Below are 23,550 nucleotides of genomic sequence, written 5' to 3'. Positions count from 1 at the left end.
GTTGACCGCTCCGGCGACCCATTTCCGGAGCCCGTTGGTCCCTCTACCCATAATTGAGGTCCCATTCGAGAGGATAGCCATGGATATAGTGGGTCCCTTGGTAAAGTCGGCTCGAGGTCATTCTTACATACTAGTGATCCTTGACTATGCCACTCGATATCCTGAGGCGCTACCCCTGCGGAATACCTCCTCTAAGGCTATTGCACGAGAGTTATTCCAGTTGTTTACACGGACAGGTTTTCCCAAGGAAATACTCACAGACCAGGGCACCCCGTTTATGTCGAAGGTTATGGCTGATGTATGCAAACTGTTCCGGATTAAACAGCTGCGCACATCGGTCTACCATCCCCAAACAGATGGATTGGTAGAACGTTTTAATAAGACCCTTAAGTCTATGCTCAAGAGAGTGGTACAAAGGGATGGGAAAGACTGGGACTGCCTGTTACCAGCTCTCCTGTTCGCTATCCGAGAAGTGCCCCAGGCCTCCACTGGGTTTTCGCCCTTTGAGTTGGTATATGGGCGGAGACCTCGCGGACTACTGGACTTTGTTAAAGAAGAATGGGAAAGTGAACCAATCCAGCATAAAAGTGTTCTTGAATATGTCTCTCAAATGCAGGAGAGGATCCGAACTGTGATGCCGCTAGTTAAGGAACACTTACAAAAAGCCCAGGAGGCTCAACGACAGGTCTATAATAGGGCAGCCAAAATTAGGAACTTTCAAGTGGGGGATCGAGTAGCAGTGTTGATTCCCACTGTGGAAAGTAAATTCTTGGCCAGATGGCAAGGCCCTTTCGAGGTTGTAGAAAAAATGGGAGAGGTAAATTATAGAGTCCACCAACCAGGCAAGAGGAAACCCTTCCAGATATATCATGTAAACTTGTTAAAGCCCTGGACAGACAGGGAACCAGCGACCTCCCTGGCTAGTACAAAACTTGAGCCTCGGGTTGGGGTGGAGAGTGTCCAAATAGCAAATACCCTGTCTAAAACCCAAAGTCAGCAGGCAAAGGAGTTCTTGCAGAGAAATAAAGAAAAATTTTCAGACTTGCCCGGGCTCACTAGTGTCGTAGAGCATGATATTGTCACAGAACCAGGAGTCAAAGTTTTTGTCCGGCCCTACCGCATTCCAGAGGCTCAAAGGAAGGCCGTTTCAGAGGAAGTAAAAAAGATGTTAGACCTAGGGATTATTGAGGAATCGCAGAGTGAGTGGTCGAGCCCGATTGTGTTGGTACCGAAGCCCAACGGGACTCTGCGATTCTGCAATGATTTCCGGAAACTTAATGAAGTTTCCCGGTTTGATGCCTACCCTATGCCCCGGGTAGATGAGCTTATCGAGAGACTAGGTCCAGCCAGGTATATCACTACGTTAGACCTTACCAAGGGGTATTGGCAAATACCGTTGACTAAGGCTGCTAGAGAGAAAACTGCTTTTTCTACCCCAGAGGGGAGTTTTCAGTACAAAAGGATGCCTTTTGGATTGCAAACTGCTCCAGCCACTTTCCAGAGAGCAATGGATAGGATTTTACGACCTCACCGGAAGTATGCCTCAGTATACTTGGACGATATAGTCATTTTTAGCAAAGACTGGGAATCACATTTGCCCAAAGTGCAGGCAGTGCTGGACTCTCTTTGGAAGGAGGGGTTTACAATAAACCCTGAAAAATGTGCTTTGGGAATGGAGGAGGTGAAATACCTGGGTTATATCGTGGGTAGAGGGGTAGTGAAACCTCAGGTCAACAAGATAGAGGCTCTACAGAATTGGCCCCGCCCCCTCACAAAAAAGCAGGTACGTGCATTCCTGGGCATGGTGGGATACTACAGGAGGTTTGTACCCAACTTTGCCACGTTGGCGGCTCCGTTGACCGATCTGACTAAGGGTCGGAAATCGGTCATGGTGGAGTGGAATGCAGACGCTGAAAAGGCTTTTTTGGAGCTCAAGTCGGCGCTGTGCCAACACCCTGTCCTTGTAGCACCCAATTTTTCAAAAGAATTTATTGTCCAGACTGATGCTTCCGATGTAGGATTGGGAGCGGTGTTGTCACAGGTTATTCATGGCGAGGAACACCCGATAGTCTTCCTCAGCAGGAAGTTAACACCAGCGGAGAAAAACTATGCCATAATTGAACGAGAGTGTCTGGCCATTAAGTGGGCTCTGGAATCCCTCAGATATTACCTTTTGGGGAGGAAGTTTAGGTTGATTTCTGACCATGCCCCTTTAACATGGCTGAGACAGGGAAAAGGGACTAATGCCAGGGTTACCCGGTGGTTCCTGGCACTCCAGGAATTTAAGTTTGTAGTGGAGCATAGGCCCGGGAGACTGCATCAAAACGCAGATGCCCTCTCCCGAGTCCATTGTTTGAGCTCCACTGTTGCCTCCACCTCCTTGGCGTTGGGGCACAGGGGGGGGATATGTAATGGACGCCGTGGCTGGGTCCTGGAAGGACGCTATATTTCCCCTCTGTTTGGGTTGTGCTCTCTTTAGGGAATGAAAATTGATTAACCCACCTGTTAGAGGAAGTGTCTTTAAAAGGCAAGACAGGAAGTTGTAGATGTGTGTGGAGGAGTGGAGAACACATGGTGGATGGTGTTTGGCGTTTGTTTTGGGTTGCAGCAAATGAAGTGGACAGCAGTGTCCTGTTTGGAAGGCTCCTGGCAGGAGAAGCTACCTGCCATCAAGACCAAGCTCTGTTTCTGATAAGGACAGCTGTTCTGGACTTTGCAAGTCGGTGAGACTACAAATCTTTTTCCTTTTGTTTTTGGCTGCTGTAAAGCTATTTAAGTTAATAAACCGTTTGTTGTATGAAAAGCCTGTGTCCTGCGGTCTACCTGGTCCCCCGAACATTACAATATATATATATATATATATATATATATATATATATATATATATATATATATATATATATATATACATACATACATACATACATACATACATACATACATACATACACACTATTGCCAATATTGCCTAAGCCTGCATGTACATGAATTTAAGCATTTGTTCAACATATGGAAAACCTACCTTAAAGTAAGTAACAGCCGTTCTTCTGGACTAATGCTTCTTCGCATATTGGTCGTGGTTCTGGTCAGGTGTCCTCTAACAAGTACCAACAGCTCATCGAAGCACGCCACCGACATCCTTGTGTAATTTTGGAACTTGTCCCCATGAGTCCTCAGCTCACCGAACATGAGGGCAAAGTAGCCGATCGATAGGCGCTGAGACGTTAAGGGATGGACCCAGTAACGACGAGGACGTCGCCTACTCTGGATCGCTCTTCTTGTCTTCATCCTCATCATCAGCAAAATGAGCATTGCAAGCAAACTACCCATATTTGCATTCATTTTTTCAAAAAACTCTGGCACAAAACTGAGCACTCCTCTCCCTGCAAAACTCCAACACACACTCAGCCAGAGAACAAAGAAACAGGTTTAAATACAGAGGACCGCAATGCATCATGGGTACATTCCAGGGAACAAAAACATAAATAAATAAAAGGGTTGCTATGGGAATAAAAACTGCAGTTAAACGCAACCGCATAGAAACGCATGTAAACGCTGGTAAGCGCACTGTGCAAACGCAGCTGATCGCTGTGCCTGGAGCCTTGAATTTTGTAGAAAAAAATAAACATGATAAACTGCGGCAGAACAGCTGCCCGTGTGAAAGGGGCCTTACCCCATTGAGAACTCGTGGGCAATCCTCAAGAGGCGGGTGAGCATAAAAGACCCACAAATTCTGACAAACTCCAAGCATTGATTATGTAAGAATGGGCTGCCATGAGTCAGGATGTGGCCCAGAAGTTGATTGACAGCATGCCAGGGAGAATTGCAGAGGTCTTGAAAAAGAAGGGTCAACATTGCAAATATTTACTCTTTGCATAAACTTCATGTAATTGTGAATAAAAGCCTTTGACACTTATTAAATGCTTGTAATTATACTTCAGTATACCATAGTTACATCTGACAAAAAGAATGGGGAATCCCCCTAAAACAAATATCTGCAATGCAAGGAGATATACAGTACTGTGTATAATTGTTGGTTATTTTTATCAATTTACAAATGCAATGCAAATGAACAGAAAAAATAAATAAAAATCAATTCAATATCTAGTGTGACCACCCTTTGTATTCAAACCAGCATCAATTCCTCTAGGTACACTTTCACACAGTGTTTGAAGGAACTGTACAGGTAGGTTGTTCCAAACATCTTGAAGAACTAATCACAGAGCTTCTGTGGATGTAGGCTGCTTCAGATTTTTTTTTTTTTAATCCCAGATGGACTCCATGATGATGAGATCAGGGTTCTGTGGGGGCCAAACCATCACTTCCAGGACTCCTTTTTCTTTAACCAGTTGAGACCCGCGCTATAGCCGAATGACGGCTACAGCGCGGATCTCCTTTGCCGGGACTACGTCTATTGACGTCGTCCCATGCACGAGCGGCCTGCACGCCCCCTGAGGGGCACGCGCGGCGCGCTCTGTGATCGGCGAGTCTATGAGACTCGCCTGATCACCGATCCGAGCAAGGGGTCGATCCCGACCCCTTATCACGTTATCAGCTGTCAGCCAATGACAGCTGATCATGTGATATAACGGAGCCGGTAATCGGCTATTATTCCTCCTCGCGCTGACAGCGCGAGGAGAAAAAAAAAGAGCCGATCACCGGCGGCCGTGATCGGGACATTAGTCCCGATCACGGCCAGCCCTGCCAGTGCCCACCTGCCCCCTGCCAGTGCCCACTTGCCCCCTGCTTTGCCACATAAATAAAAAATGTGTCCCCCTGTCAGTGCCACCCAGCAGTGCCCACAGTGCCACCCACAGTGCCACCCAGCAGTGCCCACAATCTGCCTCAACAAAGGTGCTGCACCCCAGTGCCACATATCCGTGCCCAGCAGTGCCGCCCATCAGTGCCCAGCAGTGCCACCTATCAGAGCCACCTATCAGTGCCCATCAGTCCCATCTATCAGTGGTACATATCAGTGCCCCTTAGTGCCACCCATCCGTGCCACCCATCTGTGCCACCCATCCGTGCCCATCTTTGCCCATCAGTGCCGCCTTATCTGTGCCCATCGGTGCCGCCTTATCTGTGCCCATTAGTGCCGCCTTAACTATGCCTATCAGTGCCCACCAGTGCAGCCTATCAGTGCCCACCAGTGCAGCCTATCAGTGCCCACCAGTGCAGCCTATCAGTGCCCACCAGTGCAGCCTATCAGTGCCGCCTCATCAGCACACTTCAATGAAGGAGAAAAATGACCTGTTTGCAAAATTTTATAACAAACTATTAAACATGATTTTTTTTTTTGCATCTTTTTTTGTTTGTTTAGCAAAAAATAAAACTCCCAGCTGTAATTAAATACCACCAAAAGAAAGCTCTATTTGTGGGAAAAAAATGATAAAAATTTCATTTGGGTACAGTGTTATATGCTCGCGCAATTGTCATTCAAAGTGCATCAGCGCTGAAAGCTGAAAATTGGTCTGGGACTGAGGGGGGTTTAAGTGCCCAGTAAGCAAGTGGTTAAACTGAAGAATGTTCTTAATGACATTGGCTGTATTTTTGGGGTCATTGTCCTGCTGTAGAAACAATGTGAGGCCAATCACACCCCTTCAATGATGGATAAGTATCTGCCTGTATTACTCAGCATTGAGGACACCATTGATCGGGTAATGTTGATGACCAAAGACACAGTGGATGGCCAAGGAAACTTAATGCAGCAGATGAATGACGCATCATTCTTACTTCCCTTCAACACTGGGAAGCTGTCCAACAGCGAACCCCAGCAGAAACCAGTGGGACCCAGGTGCACCCACCTACTGGCCAGAAGTGGTCTTAATGGAAGAATTGCAGCCAAAAAGCCATACCTTTGACATAAAAACAAGGCTAAGTGACTCAACTATGTACAAAAACATGGGAACTGGAAATCAGAAAAATGGCAGCAGGAGCTCTGTACCGACAAGTGAAAATTTGAAATATTTGGCTGTAGCAGGAGGCAGTTTGTTCGGTAAAGGGCCGGAGAGTGGTACAATAATGAGTAGTGAAGCATTGTGGAGGTTCCCTGCAAGTTTGGGGTCGCTTTTATGGAAATGCATAGATAGAAGCATCAGGGCCATACTGTTTACTATAGTGAGGTCCATCTTGCAACAGTCATTCATTGGCACTTCATTTAAACTGAAAAGCTTAGGGGTGCAAGCACACAAAGACCCAATGGGTTGCAATCTGTACATTAAAAAAAAAAAACCATATATATCATTATTTAGTGAGCTCTATCACATACTGTATATTTATACTGTACATCATGCTGCCGCAGTCCCTACAAGCTGCCTGGGAAGTACAAGAGAGCCTACAAAATGACTGCTTTCACTGTGTGTACATGACAGGTAACCTCTTTATTGGTTCTCTTGAAGTGAAATAGAGGTGAGAGCGGTAATTGTATATGATAGAATTAAATGGAGGGCGCAGTTTATGTAACACGCTGATCTTTTGACCTCATCCCTGGGGATGGTGGAGGAGAAACTGATTAGGTAATCTGTACAAAAGCTATCTCTATGAATTAAACTGGGAAAGGGGGAGAAGAGTTCAGTCAATGCACAAAGACTTATTCCTGCCATCCATCTTTTGGCAACCTGTAAATTAAGACCGGAGACAAGAGTGCGTCATCCTGACATTCTGGATCATATATGGCATGTGCACTGTGAACAACGTACTGTATCATCAGTCTCTAAATGCTGAATTCAGGACAAAACACGTCATCCTTGCAGATCCACAGCAAGTAGTTAGAGAGCATAATTCCAATAGATTCACATTAGAATTAAGAGACTTAAAGTAGTTCTAAAGGCAGAAAATTGTTTACCTACAGTATATGCATTCTATGCATTAAGGTAAAGAACCCTCTGTGTACAGCCCTGTCCCCCCATACTTACATTAACTTGATGCTGATGCAGCTTGGAAGCAGAACTGCTGCTTTCTTTCTCCTCATAGGCTTAGAGAGGCAACAGCAGGTGGGAGCTATTGGCTCCAGTTAATCAAATCCATAGCCGTAAAAAGCCAGGGGGTGGGGGGAGCAAGTCTGTGTCAATGGACACGAAAAGTATGACTCGGGAGCGAGCCCACATCCCCTGGAAAGTGCCTTGCTATGGGGGTACTCAGCAGGGGGAGCCAGAAGAGCCAGTGGGGTACCTGAGAAGAGGAGGATTGTGGCTGCCCTGTGCAAAACCATTGCACAGAGTAGGTAAGTATACCATGTTTGTTATTTAAATATATATTTTTTCCCATTACAATCACTTTAATTTCACAAATCTAGGTAATGTAATTCCACGTATCACTACCAGAGGCAGAAGGGTAGGAAAGAGCAATTGTTACACACCTCCACTAGAGATAAAAGTGCATCAATACGCTCATATCTCTACACACCAAAGAGTCTAATTTCAAAAGGGTCCCTGCAGAAATAGTAATTCCCAGATACCTCATAGATGAGGGTAAAGAGCTACTCTTGTATATTTCCAATTGTTCCCAAAGAGATACAGAGTGTGAAATTTCCACATATCACCACCATGGCTAGAAACATGTCTTTACAAGAAATATCTGCAGACTCCATTCCACATATCTCTACTAAAGATCAATAAATGTCCTTTTACATTTCTCCATCAGGGGCAAAATCACTATTTTCTACCACAATTCAAACTACACATTTTGGCCATAGGTATGTGGACATCCCTCCAAATTAATAAGTTCAGTAAAGGCTACAACATCCAAAGACATGTTGGATAATTATGTATTTCCAAACCTTGTGGCAACAGTTTACGGGAGGCCCTTTTCTGTTTCAGAGTGACTATACCTCTGTGCAGAAATCAACCTATAAAAAAGACATGGTTTGACCAGTTTGGTTTGGAGAAACGCAAAGGCCTGACCTTAACCCTATTGAACTCCTTTGGGATGAAGTGGAATGCACATTGTAAGCTAGGTCTCATTCAACATCAGTATCTGACCTTACAAATTATTTTTTTGGGTGAACGGGCAAAAAATTCCTGCAGACACTCCACAATCTCATTGGAAGTATTGACAGAAAAGAGGAGGCTGTTTAAAGCAAAGTTCCACCCAAAAGTAGAACTTCCGCTAATCTTATTCTTCCCCCCCCTCCGGTGCCACATTTGGCACCTTTCGGGGGGGACAGAATACTTGTTTTTGACAGGTATCCTGTCCCACTTCCGGGAGACCGGGCCACGGCAATGTATGTCAGAAGCTCGGTCCCACTCCTCTTCTGCTGGCCACTGAAAGAGAGCAGCACGCTTTACGCATGCGCAATAGGGGCCCAGTCGTGAATGCTGAAAGCTTATACTGCTGGGTTCCCTTAGTAGCAATGGCCATGGCAGTAACCGACCAGCTGATCCAAAGATTGCCTAATGTTAAAAGTCAGCAGCTACAGTATGTGTAGCTGCTGATTTTTTTATTTTTAAAGGGGCAAACGGACCTCCTCCTTAACCACTAGGGATCCGCGCTATACCCGAATGACAGTTACAGCGCGGACCTGCTTTGCCGGGACTATGTCTATTGACGTCGTCCCGTGCACGAGTGGCCTACGCGCCCCCTGAGGGGCGCGCGCTCTGTGATCAGCGAGTCTATGAGACTCGCCTGATCACGGATCGAAGCAAGGGGTCGATCCCGTCCCCTTACCACGTGATCAGCTGTCAGCCAATGGCAGCTGATCATGTGACACAACAGAGCCGGTAATCGGCTATTTTTCCTCCTCGCGCTGACAGCGTGAGGAGAAAAAAAAAAGCCGATCACCGGCGGCCGTGATCGGGACATCAGTCCCGATCAAGGCCAGCTTATCAGTGCCCACCTGCCCGTGCCACCTAAATAATAAAAAAGTGCCCCCCATCAGTGCCCACAGTGCCACCCATCAGTGCTCACACTGCCACCTATCAGTGCCCACAATCTTCCTCAACAACAGTGCTGCACCCCAGTGCCCATCAGTGTCATCTACCAGTGCCCATCAGTGCCCAGCAGTGCCACCTATCAGTGCCACCTATCAGTCCCATCTATCAGTGGTACCTATCAGTGCCCCTTAGTGCCACCCATCCGTGCCACCCATTAGTGCCATCTTATCTGTGCCCATCTTTGCCCATCAGTGCCACCTTATCTGTGCCCATCAGTACTGCCTTATCTGTGCCTGTGGGTGCCACCTTATCTGTGCCTATTAGTGCCGCCTTAACTGTGCCTATTAGTGCCCACCAGTGCAGCCTATCAGTGCCCACCAGTGCAGCCTATCAGTGCCCATCAGTGCCGCCTCATCAGTGCATTTCAATGAAGGAGAAAAATGACCTGTTTGCAACATTTTATAACAAACTATTAAACATGATTTTTTTTTTTTGCATCTTTTTTTGTTTGTTTAGCAAAAAATAAAACTCGCAGCTGTAATTAAATACCACCAAAAGAAAGCTCTATTTGTGGGAAAAAAATGATAAAAATTTCATTTGGGTACAGTGTTGTATGGCCGCGCAATTGTCATTCAAAGTGCATCAGCGCTGAAAGCTGAAAATTGGTCTGGGCGGGGGGGGGGGGGGGGGGGGGGGTTTAAGTGCCCAGTAAGCAAGTGGTTAAGTAAATATGGGGGGGGGGGCAGGGGGAGTAACTCCATAATAATATCAATGGACTTGGAATGGGATGTCCAATATGCTCATATAGGTGTGATGGTCAGGTGACCAGGAACTTCTGGCTAGAAAGTGTACCTGGACAAAAAAAAACACACCACTCCAACTATCCCTCGTAGTTACAGAAGAATGGTGTTCCACAAATCTCCACTTGAGACACCAAAATACCAATCTAAACTTGGGAGAGGAGAATGATATTCCACCAATCTCCAGAAAAAAAGAATTCTACTTACAGTACATTTAATAGAGGCCGAAAAAATGCAGCTTAACATTACTGTACTACGAAATGAAATTCCACCAGTGGTCAAAAAAGTTATATTCCATCCATCGCTACTTACACCCAGCTGACTGACATTCCACCCATCTTCACAAGAGAACGATGTACTGTCTATCTCCGCTACAGGCTGCATTTCTACAGAATGCCCTATTCTACTATCAATCCCAACACCCTTGACTCGAATCCCAACTGGAGGGCAGCCTCCCCAGTCAAGTCAATAATGAAGTAAAATGAGAAGTGATCTAGTCCAATTTACACTACAAAACTTTACATCCATATCTATAATGTATGAAAGAAACAGCAAGAAAAAGGCTCCATCATTGCGAAGGGTTGTACATGAAAGGCCCCCCAAAAGAGGTACTAACAATATGAAACACTGTGTCTATATAAACAAGCAATAATACAAAGACAGCAAAGTCAAAGTGTCTCTCTCTCTCGCAATGCTTGAATCGCCTCATTATTAAGACCAGGTCGGACTATGCATTAGCGCTACAAATGGACACATATTCAAGCTTTTCAATGCTGGCTATCAAACTGACAGCAATTCCCCATGACCTCCGCATGAATGCCGAATTGTAAATTTTCATTCCGTGAGCAATTTGCAAAGCACAGAAATCTTAAAAGGAACTTTCATGAACTGCAAGTCTGGCCTGATTTTAGCAAGAGAAAGCTTTGAAAACGGTAGCAAGCCGTCTTCCTGGTGACACTGAATAAAAGAGGCTTTGTTCTTTAAGACGAGAGTGCCGTACACTTAGTTTCTGCAAGACGGGCTGCCGTGTGTGTCACTCGCCACGTTACATGACGTTTTGAAGTAAGGAAACAAAAAAATTAAGAGCCGGACTCCATTGTCTTGAAGTGATACGCCATGGTTTTCAGGAGGGGTCGAACCACTGAGCGGTACAAAGAACTAAGAAATGATTCAAAGAATTTGTTCCCAGCTATTTCCAGCAATGATTTAAGTGTTGTTAGTCTTAATTGCCTGGCCCGGCGAGGGGGGGAAAATGGACTCCGGAGGCCCTGTTAATTCTTGTTAAAGAGAAAAGCACTGGCGTAACCAGCAGGGGTGATATTATCAGCTCCACGCAGGAAACTTGTAACTTTACGCACTCAGTCAATATGGAAGCCAAGACATAAATAGGCTGGAACAAGGTTTTTGGCCCATGGGGGTGAAAAAGAGTTTTTGTTCTCTTATATCACTTAAAAGGTACATAATTTGCTCACAAATAAAGACACTGGACCCACTCAAATTTTCCTTCCAGAATCGATGTGAAAGCAGCACCGGGAATTCTTAATATCAAAGCCGGAACGTTGTTATAGAAAAGAATGAAAAAGTAAAAATGTAACACAAATCTTTTGATAGGATGAAAGATATTCTTTCTAAAGTGCAACTGCCTGCTGAAACCCAATATATATATGTTACTTTCATTTCAGGAGAAACTGTCGTTCATTTAAAAATTTTAAAGTGCATGTCCAACCAAAACTTTTATTTTGGACAAAGTTGGGAAGGATTACAGCCAAGGCCAAAGGTTTTGAGAATGACACAAAAATGTATTTTCACAAAGTCTGCTTCCTCAGTTTTTATGATGGCAATTTGCATATACTCCAGAATGTTATGAAGAGAGATCAGATAGATTGCAAATAATTTCCAAGTTCCTCTACGCCATGAAAATGAACTTAATCCCATAAAAAACATTTTTCCACTGCATTTGTGAAGAAGGCTTCAGGGCGCCCAAGAAAGTCCAGCAAGCGCCAGGACCGTCTCCTACGGTTAGAAATAAAAATATATGCACCACTAATAAAAAACTGTGTGCAAATGCATTAAAAAAATTTTATGAAACATTAAAATAAATAGTCCAAATTAGTAAATAAAAAAATAAGATGAAATATAAGTCCCAAAGAAAGAAGCGTGTCCGTGCAATCATGGAATCAATAAAATCCAAATGCAAAGTGATCAGCTTTCACCACGTGATCCACAACTGTTATAAGATGGACTCTTACCAGATTTTTAGGACTCTATTACGGAGTCAAAAATGCCCAGCGTAGTGATTTATAAGGCAGCCCTCGTTATCCAACCACAGGAATCAAGGATGTGATAGATTTAGTAGCAGCTCAGTAAATGTACAAGGACGAATTCCCATCATGGATATGGAATAGAATAAAGCATACACAGTGTAAATCCCTAAAAAAAAAATCTTTATTAAAAACGGGGGGTTAGAGGTACTCACAATGTCACTGAATTAACAGGCATATCAGATCTATCCAAATGCATCAAAGAACCATGGACGACAGCTCATGTACACAGCAAGACAGGCATCTCCTACAGTTGATTCAGCTGCAGGATCGGGGCACCACGGAGCAGAGCTTGCTCAGGAATGGCAGCTGACAGGTGTGAGTACATTGGCATGCACAGTGAGGAGAAGATTTTGGAGGATGGCCTGGTGTCAAGAAGGGCAGCAAAAAAGCCACTTCTCTCCTGCAAAAAACATTATGGACAGACTGATATTCTGCAAGAGGCAGGGCTCGAGTCCTGCGGGAACGCGTGGGAACGGTGTCCCCGCACTTTTTTCACAGCAGGAACGCCGTTCCCTTTGCAGGACCAGAGCCGCCCGAGGCTCTAGCACAGTCTGCTAGCTGCGTTGTCTTCACAGAGCTGACATCGGAAGAGCAGCACAGTGATGCACGGAGGGCAGGGGCTGGCTCAGTTAACTGATTGGTTAATAGAACTGTTCTGCATTCTATCAACCAATCAGTTAACTGGGGCAGGTCCCGCCCTCTGTCCATCCCTTTGCTGCACTTCCGATGTCATCTGCTGTGCTGTGTCCTGTGTAAGGTAAGACAGGGAAGAGGGCACTGTTATGAAGGAGGGAGGGGGAAAGTATCAGAAACTGAAAGGAATGAGGAGAGGTGATATAAAAGGGAGGCAGGGCAGGAATGTGAAGGGGGGTTCTACAAAGGGGGTGAGGACAGGAATGTAAAGGAGGTGCCATAAAGGGGCTGAGGACAGGTTTACATTTTAAAACTAGCTACTTGGTCATCTTCCGTACTATGTCGCATTCGCAGTCTGATCATCTCCTGTAGTATGTCGCATTCACAGTCTGGTCATCTCCTGTAGTCGCATTCACAGTCTGGTCATCTCCTGTAGTCGCATTCGCAGTCTGGTCATCTCCTGTAGTATGTCGCATTCACAGTCTGGTCATCTCCTGTACTATGTCGCATTCGCAGTCTGGTCATCTCCTGTAGTCGCATTCGCAGTCTGATCATCTCCTGTAGTCGCATTCGCAGTCTGGTCATCTCCTGTAGTCGCATTCGCAGTCTGGTCATCTCATGTAGTCGCATTCGCAGTCTGGTCATCTCCTGTAGTCGCATTCGCACTCTGGTCATCTCCTGTAGTCGCATTCGCAGTCTGATCATCTCCTGTAGTCGCATTCGCGGTCTGGTCATCTCCTGTAGTCTCATTCCCGGTCTGGTCATCTCCTGTACTATGTCGCATTCGCAGTCTGGTCATCTCCTGTAGTCGCATTCACAGTCTGGTCATCTCCTGTAGTCGCATTCGCGGTCTGGTCATCTCCTGTAGTCGCATTCGCGGTCTGGTCATCTCCTGTAGTCGCATTCGCACTCTGGTCATCTCCTGTAGTCGCATTCGCAGTCTGATCATCTCCTGTAGTCGCATTCGCGGTCTGGTCATCTCCTGTAGTCTCATTCCCGGTCTGGTCATCTCCTGTACTATGTCGCATTCGCAGTCTGGTCATCTCCTGTAGTCACATTCGCAGTCTGGTCATCTCCTGTACTATGTCGCATTCGCAGTCTGGTCATCTCCTGTAGTCGCATTCGCAGTCTGGTCATCTCCTGTAGTCACATTCGCAGTCTGGTCATCTCTTGTAGCATGTCGCATTTGCAGTCACTGTATTTTATGTGAAATATATATATGCATATGAGCGTATCTTTTTTTTTTTTTTTTGGTGGGGGAGTGGATCTTGGGTGGGAGTTCCCACACTTTTTTCCCCAGGACTTGACCCCTGGCAAGAGGTACAGAGACTGGACTGCTGAGGACTGGGGTAAAGTCATTTTCTCGAATTAATCCTCTTTCCAATTGTATGGGGCATCCGGAAAAAAACTTGTCTGGAGAAGAAAAGGTGAGCGCTACCATCAGTCCTGTGTCATGCCAACAGTAAAGCATCCTGAGACCATTCATGTGCGGGGTTGCTTCTCAGCCAAAGGAGTGAGCTCACTCACAATTTTGCCTAAGAATGCCGCCATGAATAAAGAATGGTACAAAAACATCCTCCCAGAACAACTTCTCCTAACCATCCAAGGACAGTTTGGTGACGACCGATGCCTTTTCCAGGGTGATAGAGCACCTTGCTATAAGGCAAAAGTGATAACCAAGTGGCTTGGGGAACAAAACATTGAAATTTTGGGTCCAAGGCCAGGAAACTCCCCAGACCTTAATTCCATTGAGAACTTGTGGTCAATCCTCAAGAGCGGGGAGTGAACAAAAAAAAACCCCACAAATTCTATCAAACTCCATGCATTGATTATGCAAGAATGGGCTGCCATCAGTCAGGATGTGGCCAATAATTTGGTGGACAGCATGCCAGGGAGAATTGCAGAGGTCTTGAAAAAGAAGGGTTAACACTGCAACTATTGACTCTTTGCATAAACTTAATGTAATTGTCAATAAAAGCCTTTGACCCTTATGAAATGTTTGTAATTATACTTCAGTATACCATAGTTACATCTGACAAAAAGATCTAAAAACAATGAGGCAGCAGACTTTGTGAAAATTTATATTTATGCATTTCTGAAAACTTTTGGCTACGGCTGTAGAACCCATGTTGTGTTCTTACTGTTATCTGGGGCTCCATTGGAGAGATTTCACCTCTCTTACTACCACTGTGACAATGGTTTCACCAGACAGGAATTGAGGGTAAAATCTTGCAAAAGGAACACAGACAGAAAAAAACCCATAATGACAGGGGTTGTAGACTTCCGGCACCCTATTCAAAAAATTAAGATTTTTTTTTTCCATCTGTGTTGCATAATTACATTTCTTGATCATACATCACGGGACACAGGAGCTTCATTACATAGTGGGTTATATAGGCACCTCTGGTGATTGGACACTGGTTGACCCCAATTAAGGAGAATTCCTCCCCTATATAACCCCTCCCATCTGGGAGGCACCTCAGTTTTTTCGCCAGTGTCTATGGTGATGGTCACGTAAAACTTTAGCTCTATGAAGGTCCCTGCGAGGGCCTAAGGGCTACAATAAACCGGATCCATACCTCGGGCCGATATTTGACTCCCAAGATGGTATGGTACCCGGGCCTCGTCAGCCGAAGAAGCGAGGTTTTGCCTGTAAGTCCTCTCCATTGGAAGACTGGGCTCTGGGAAAACCAGACTTGGTGTACTGTTTATACAGAGCGCACGAAAGTTTCTGGCAGAGCTTTCTACATGGCCCAGGTGGGAGGTTCTTCCGAGAAGTTTCTGGCAGAGCTTTCTACATGGCCCAGGTGGGAGGTTCTTCCGAGAAGGAACCCCAGATATACCTGAAGGTTGGCTAACAATACCCGCCGTGATGGGTGAAGGCTGGAATTTGTCTGGTTCAGCAATTCCTGCGGCGGGGACAGGTAAGGGAAGTTATCCTGTATATTTAATTATATGAATGGATTTCTTCATTGTGAGTAGTTGTATGTCTTACCTGGTTTCCACCACTAGAGGGAGTAAGAGCAGCCTGATGCATACTTACATGCCTTTTCAATACACATGCTCAAGTGAAAGCCTGATTTTCCAGCTAACTCACGTCTCCATTGCAGTCCCTGCCACAAATAAGGTAAAACACTTCAGGGGTCCCACGCAGCTCCGTTTTTGGGTTCTCCTTCCCCCCCTGGATTCCGCGGTCCTCGTGCACGCGCGCCGGGCGCGCTCCCGGCCTAATGGAGGAGGGGGGGGAGTGTGGTTGCGAGCCGTGCACGTCAGTGTGCACGACGCTGTACTGCGCAGGCGCCAGGCGGCAGTTTTAAAAGCCCAGAGCGTCAGGGGGCTGTAATTGGAGACACAGGAGCTGTGGGCAGTAAGCATCCGTGGGGATTGGATCCAGGCAAACCTAGACACCTACTCAGCATCAGGTTGTGCAATTTAAGCATATATATTATTGTGAGACTTTAAGCACAACAGTGATTGCACTTGTACTAGTACCTCTGCTTTGTAGCCTACTACTATGTCTCCTCGTAAGAGGGTCTTAGGGGGAGGTAAGAAGGGCACTGGTAAATCACCGCCTAGGTCCAGGGGTTCCAAAAGTGCCTGTAAATTACCATCCCCCCCTGCAAGACTGGAGCCAGCCTCTCAAGACGAGTCAGTGCCCCTGTCGGGTTTTGCAGCCTCTCCTAATGTCGCAGCCCCGGTTTATGTCACTGAGGACTCCCTTAGGGCTACATTGGAGGGTTTTGAAGGGAGAATCATGAATTTTATTTCTGCTTCCCTAAAAGATAGCAGGAAAAGGGGTAGATCCCCTCCCTCTGCTGATATCCCTCTATCAGATGATTCTTCTGAAAATGAGGAGGGATCCCTATCTTTGGATAGGGATCATGAGCAGTCGGATGAGTCAGAGGAAGAGGAGATAGTCCCCTCCTCCCAGGCGCTCAGAAAACAGGTGCAGTATTATACTGAATTGGTGCGTACCACATTCAGAATGCCTGCTGCTGAAGTCGCTACGTCCTCTGTCTCTTCCCTGGGAGTCAGGAAAGCCCCACAGACTGCCTATTCCTTCCCAATTCATCCTTTAATGGATAAATTGATGTATGAGGATTGGGGACATCCCGATAAACTGTTTGCTCCTCCTAAAAGGTTTTCTATGCATTATCCTGTGGAGGAAAGTTTCACCAAGAAGTGGGGGGTCCCATCTGTCGATGCGGCTGTTTCTTGTGTGAATAATAACCTAACTTGTCCTTTGGATAATGCGCAGGTATTCAAGGATCCAACTGATAAAAAGCTGGAAACCTTATTAAAAGCCTCCTTTTCCATGGCTGGCACTGTGGTGCAACCTACAGTCGCAGCCGTGGGGTTGTGTCAGTTCCTCCAGGAACAGGTTAAACAGATGCTTGGGCTCCTTCCCAGTGAGGAAGTAGAAAATTATACAGAATGGCCTCACATTCTGTGTTTCATAATTGATGCGATTTTGGATTCCGTCCAACAAGCATCACATTTGTCTCTCATGTTGGTTCACATGCGAAGGGCCCTATGGCTAAAGAATTGGGCAGCTGAGCTGTCATGCAAGAAGCATTTGACTGGGTTCCCGTTTAAAGGGGAGCGTTTGTTTGGAGAAGAACTAGATAAGTTCGTCCAAAATATTTCAGGAGGAAAATCTACTCTCCTTCCAGTCAAAAAGAGCAAGCGTCCTTCATTCAGGCGTGCTCTCTCTCCCGAAGCATCAAGCTCTAAACAGTGGCGACTGCCTTCTCAGTCCTCCTCTACCAGAAAGGCTCAAGGCCAAGCCCAGGGACAGAAAAAGACTTGGGGGCGAAAGCCTGCCAAGCAGAGCCCAAAAACTTCCTTGTGAAGGGGCGCCCCTGCTCGGCAGAGTGGGGGGAAGGCTCCTGCAGTTTGCAGGCGCCTGGCGGGAAGAGATCCAGGACAAGTGGGTGATCTCTTCAGTATCTCTGGGCTACAAGCTAGAGTTTCAGGAGATTCCACCTTCTCGTTTCCTAAGGTCAAGGATCCCCAGGGATCCAGTAAAGCAAAAACCGCTATTTCTGGCCTTAGATCAGTTACTATCCCAGGGTGTGATAGTAGAAGTGAACCCGAAAGATCAGGGTTCGGGGTTTTACTCAAATCTCTTCACCGTTCCAAAACCAAGTGGAGGTGTCAGACCTATCTTGGATATGAAAGACCTGAACCGGTTTTTACACATCCGGTCCTTCCGAATGCAGTCAATCCGCACTGTGGTCTCCTCCCTGCAAGGAGGAGAATTCATGGCATCAATAGATATCAAGGATGCATATCTCCATGTGCCAATTTTTCCCGCACACCAAAAATTCCTAAGGTTCGCGGTAGAGCGGCGCCATTTTCAATTTGTGGCCTTGCCGTTCAGGCTTGCTACAGCCCCTCGAGTCTTCACAAAGATTCTAGACCCTCTCTTAGCAAACTTAAGAGCTCAGGGCATAGCCGTCATGGCTTATCTAGACGACTTGCTTCTCATGGAGAAAAATGCAGCGTTCCTAAGTCGCAGCGTCACCAAAACGCTAGAACACCTAGAACGCCTAGGTTGGATTATAAACCTAGAAAAGCCGTCCCTACAACCGACTACCAGGTTGGAATACCTAGGTATGATCATCGACACCGCTCAGGGCAGGGTGTTTCTTCCAAGGCTAAAAGCCTTGGCCATTGGGGATCTGGTGCGCCTGATTCTGGGCAGAAGATCTTCCTCCATTCGGTTGTGCATGAGACTGTTAGGGAAGATGGTCGCCTCCTTCGAGGCCGTCCCATTCGCCCAGTTCCATTCAAGGCCTTTACAAGGTTGCATCCTTGCGGCTTGGAACAGGAAGCCCCAATCTCTGGATCTTCCTATGCGTCTATCCCCAGGGACACGCAAGAGTCTTGTCTGGTGGTTACAAACCAAGAATTTGCTGAAGGGCAAAACCTTTCTTCCTCTCTCATGGAAGATTATCACAACAGATGCCAGCCTGACAGGCTGGGGAGCTGTGTTGGAGGAAACATGCTCGCAGGGGAAATGGTCTGCGACGAAGAATCTACTGCCCATAAATATCTTAGAGATCCGGGCAGTTTACATGGCACTCATGGAGTGGTCTTACAGACTGCGAGGTTTCCCAGTTCGGGTTCAGTCCGACAATGCCACCGCAGTGGCTTATATCAATCACCAGGGCGGTACCAGAAGTCTGGTGGCCCAAAAAAAGGTGAATCGCATACTTGTCTGGGCAGAAAAGCATGTTCCGTGTCTTTCTGCAGTCTTCATCCCAGGAGTGGAGAATTGGCAGGCGGATTTTCTCAGCCGCCAGCAGTTGTGCCCAGGAGAATGGGCTCTGCACCCCGACGTGTTTCAGAACATATGTCACAAGTGGGGTACTCCAGACGTAGATCTGTTTGCTTCCAGGTTCAACAGGAAGCTGGACAAGTTTGTGTCAAGGACAAGAGATGCACTTGCTCAGGGGTCAGATGCTCTGACAGTTCCCTGGGATCAGTACAATCTGATCTATGCCTTCCCCCCGAGCCCGCTTCTGTCGCGGTTCCTGGGAAGGGTCAGGAGGGAGACAAAGTCGGTCCTTTTGGTGGCCTCGGCTTGGCCCAGGCGACCATGGTACGCAGAAATCATGAAGTTGGCAGTAGGCAGGCCATGGACCCTCCCTCTCCGGCCAGATCTGCTCTCACAGGGTCCAATCTACCATCCTGCTTTACGCAGTCTGAATTTGACAGTCTGGCTGCTGAGACCCACATTCTGAGAGACCGTGGCCTTTCGGGGCCAGTCCTTTCTACTCTGGTCAATGCCAAAAAGCCGGCCTCCAGACTTGTTTATTACAAGATCTGGAGGACATATGTTTCCTGGTGTGAACTCAGGAAATGGCATCCTAGAAAGTATGTCATTAACAGAATCTTGGCCTTTCTCCAGTCAGGCCTGGAAATGAATTTGGCCATAAGCACTATCAAAGTGCAGATTTCGGCCCTGTCGGTATTTTTTCAAAAACCGCTTGCATCACATTCCCTAGTACGGGCTTTTATCCAGGGGGCTATGCGGACAAAACCGCCAGTTAAACCTCCGGTATGCCCATGGGATCTGAATTTGGTTCTCTCGGCCTTACAGGGGCAACCATTTGAACCTTTACACCTGGCTTCTTTAGCTCTCCTGACTAAAAAGCTGGTCTTCTTAGTAGCCATATCTACGGCTAGAAGAGTATCAGAGTTGGCAGCTCTTTCCAGTAAGGAGCCGTATTTAATTATCCATAAGGACCGGGTGGTCATGCGTCCCAACAGGTCCTTTCTGCCTAAGGTGGTTTCGGGTTTCCATTTGAATCAGGATGTAATCCTACCATCCTTTTTTCCGGACCCTCAATCCACAGAAGAAGAACCTTTACACACTTTAGATGTGGTTAGAGCAATCAGTATTTATCTTCAAGCAACTACTCAGATAAGAAAAACGGATTGTTTATTTATTCTGCCGGAAGGCCCTAGAAAGGGCCAGGCGGCGTCAAAATCCACTCTCTCAAGATGGATCAGGCAAGTTATCTCTCAGGCCTATGGTTTAAAGGGGAAGATTCCTCCTTTTCGGGTGAAAGCGCACTCTACTAGGGCTGTTAGTGCTTCTTGGGCAGTGCATCACCAGGCCTCCCTGGCTCAGATCTGTAAGGCTGCGACTTGGTCATCAGTCCACACATTCACCAGATTCTATCAGGTGGATGTCAGAGGGCAAGAGGATATCGCCTTCGGGCGCAGTGTACTGCAGGCTGCAGTTTAGGTCCTCCGGTCCCTGGCGGCCTATATTTATGATCTGTGTCTCCCTCCCCTCAATCTGAGCATTGCTATGGGACATCCCACTATGTAATGAAGCTCCTGTGTCCCGTGATGTATGATCAAGAAAATGGGATTTTTATATACAGCTTACCTGTAAAATCCTTTTCTTGAGAGTACATCACGGGACACAGGGCTCCCGCCCCTCTTGGGTTTTACGTGGTTTCTTATTGCTTTGCTACAAAACTGAGGTGCCTCCCAGATAGGAGGGGTTATATAGGGGAGGAATACTCCTTAATTGGGGTCAACCAGTGTCCAATCACCAGAGGTGCCTATATAACCCACTATGTAATGAAGCTCCTGTGTCCCGTGATGTACTCTCAAGAAAAGGATTTTACAGGTAAGCTGTATATAAAAATCCCATTTTTCCCTTACTTCCTGTTTGATGAACCATTGTTTAATCTTAAATTTCCAACTGAAAATCTCTCCAACAGCTGATAGCTATGAAAACCGGAAAGAAATTCTAAACCAATCCTCACTCTATCCAAAACGAAAAGGAAACCTTTTGTCTGAACATATAGTACATGTAGATAAAGAAAAAAGAATCATGCCCCAGAGCTTCATGCAAATGACCCATATAATGGTTGTTGGCCAGAAAGCCTTCTTTTGTGTCCACGTTTTTCACTTAAAGTGCAACTAAGACCCTATTCACACCTCAGCGTTTTGTAGCTTGAAACTCCAGAATGCTGGAGGACAAAAAAAAATCAATTATTCTTTATGGAGATGGTTCACATCTCCACTCCAAGCCATCTGAAGTTTAAAAAAAGTTCTGGAGCTTTTTTTTGTAGCTCGAATTGGGCAGATTAGAGCATTTTTGGGGCATTTTTAATTCCACAGAAATTAATGCAAATGTGCCACATGCACAAAAAACGTGTGCATTCGTTTTTGTGTGCATTCGTGTGTTTTTGTATAACAGTGGGAGGCCCTACCACTATGAAAATGGTTGAAAAAAAGGATACAGGGTTTGCATGTATGCAGAGTACAGGACTATCTATTATGAGCAGAGAAAACTGTTACAGCTTTCTCTGGATTTTGGAACTCCTGGGTTGGGCTCTGTAGTTTGGAGATTATATGGTGTCTTGGGAGGGAAGAAATCTCTAATCCTGTGTCCAGATATTGTTGGAGATTTTGAAGCGTGTTGGGAGGGAAGAAATCTCCAATCCAGTGTTCAGATCTTGTTGCAACGCTTCACGAATTTGCTTGTCATTCTAGCGCAGAGGGCCATGCTAATCTTGTCTGTATAGTTCCTATTTTGGTATATGTCCTGCCGAGGCCGCCAGACCTTGTTGAAGGCCAGGAGCGTGTAAGCCCAGGTGCACACAGCCTATATAATGAAGGACTGGGAATAGTTCAGGGCTCCAGCCAGAAGGACGGTGCGCTCACGTTTGAAGACGGGTGGTGATCAACTTGAGAGACAGCACTCCATGCCCAGTGGCCTAAGAGAGTTGGGACAGCTAAAAGTCTGGGAAACTAAAGTGTAGTACACACTAGTAGTTTTTTTTTGTTAAACCCAGCAGAGCTGAACGAAAAAAAAACTGACTACTTAGGAGGAGCCTCTGTACAATCTGATGTTAGTACAGCAACCTCCCCTGCTGTTCTATGGTGTTCTGACAGGGGGGAAACCCCCCCCCCCCCATCAGGGGCCGATCAGCAGACCTTTTTTGGACATGCCCCTTCGTCAGAAGCCAGCTTTTGTCGGACCAACTGCAGTACACACAGGCCTAATGTTGGCCAGTTTCTATTGATCCGGCCGGTGACACCAACATTCGGCCTGTGTGTAATAGGCTTGAAAGAGTCGACCAGAGAGACAGTCAAAAGGACTGGCAGAATCTGTGAGTCTCAGAGGAATTAGACTGCCTGGGGTGTTAGGAGAACCCCTACCTAGAGGTCAGAAGTCGGCCCGTGAGCAAGGTCCTATAGCCAAGGCTGAGTGAGCACAGAAAGCCAGACGACTTGGTATTTTTTCTGTTGCCTGTTTTTGATGTGTGAAACCAAAACCCTCGCATAGGCAAGTTTGTGGAGTTTACTTTTTTACTTTAATCTGTTTAATAAAAGTGGGCTACCAGGCCCTTATAAACACAGTTCAGACTGGCATGGACTTCACTAAAAACACATTTACCACTGAACTACACATCCCCCATATCACAACTGCTATACCACTTTAAAACTTTTCAACAGGGTTCTTTGGAGGCTTAAAAAAAAAAATGGATGCCGTGATGTCACACGGCACTCGAATCACTGACACAATTACCTTTAGGTACGTATTGTCATTAGTGGGCATTCATGTGTTACGATTCACCTATTCTGTGTAGTGCTGGAAAGTCACACGTCCTTCACGCTTAGCTTGTGTGATAATGCAGCCGCCTGTGACATTCATTCTATATTTATAGATACAAAACAGAGAAAGAACAAACAGACAAACAAAACCGCTGATAACTTTTCAATTATGTATAAAACCAGAGCTAACTGACCTCTTGTACTTGGGATGAGCTATGAGATTCATTTAGAGGTCAAGTCTGCCTTCAGTTTTAGCCTCCACTTGCGATGGAAGATTAAGTTAGTAAAAATGTCTCTGTGTCATCTGTACAGGATGCCGAGTGAAAAGGGTCATAGCAGAAAAATGTTGCATAGCTATCTGTGCACAAAACGTACTTGTGTTGCTTTTTGTTGAAAATCTACATCAGTGGTCTCCAAACGGCAGCCCTTGGCTTGCCTTTATCCAGCCCTTGGAGTACTATTCCTCCCACTGAAATGAGACACTATTCTGCCAACTGACACCTATAAAGGGGCACCATTACGCCCACTGGCACCAACAATGGGGCACTACTCCTCCCCTAACACCAAATGTAGCGATATTTTTTCCCACTGATGCCAGGAAAATTTCCATCCCCGCTGGGCACAGTGCAGCCTCCTAAATTCTAGAGAACAGTACACTGGTCTATTGTTTAGTAAGTTTGGAGACCCCGATCTACATCATAAAATCTTTCAATCTCAAAGTTTCTCTTGCATTAAAATTTAAAGGGGTTGCAAACCCTTGATTTTTTTTTTTTATAAAAATAACTAACATGTCTATACTTACCTGCTCTGTGCAATCGTTTTGCACAGAGCAGC

At 46.1% G+C, this 23,550-nt stretch overlaps 1 protein-coding gene and 1 non-coding gene across 6 annotated transcripts in view; both read right to left on the bottom strand.

Moving 5' to 3' along the window:
* The window catches only part of CHCHD6 (coiled-coil-helix-coiled-coil-helix domain containing 6), a 471,528-nt gene that overhangs the window by 27,636 nt on the left and 420,342 nt on the right, over window positions 1-23,550 (bottom strand). The gene's annotated exons all lie outside the window — the stretch shown is intronic.
* On the bottom strand, window positions 21,612-21,721 carry LOC143928610 (U6 spliceosomal RNA). Its single transcript, XR_013262449.1, has one exon. It is a non-coding gene; the product is annotated as a U6 spliceosomal RNA (small nuclear RNA).

The sequence above is a fragment of the Lithobates pipiens genome, unplaced genomic scaffold (assembly GCF_037356315.1).
Source record: "Lithobates pipiens isolate NorthernLeopardFrog02 unplaced genomic scaffold, aLitPip1_a1.2 Scaffold_23, whole genome shotgun sequence".
Lineage (NCBI taxonomy): Eukaryota > Metazoa > Chordata > Amphibia > Anura > Ranidae > Lithobates > Lithobates pipiens.
Note: the sequence above shows the minus strand (reverse complement) of the source record. Positions and strands in the feature narration are given on the sequence as shown.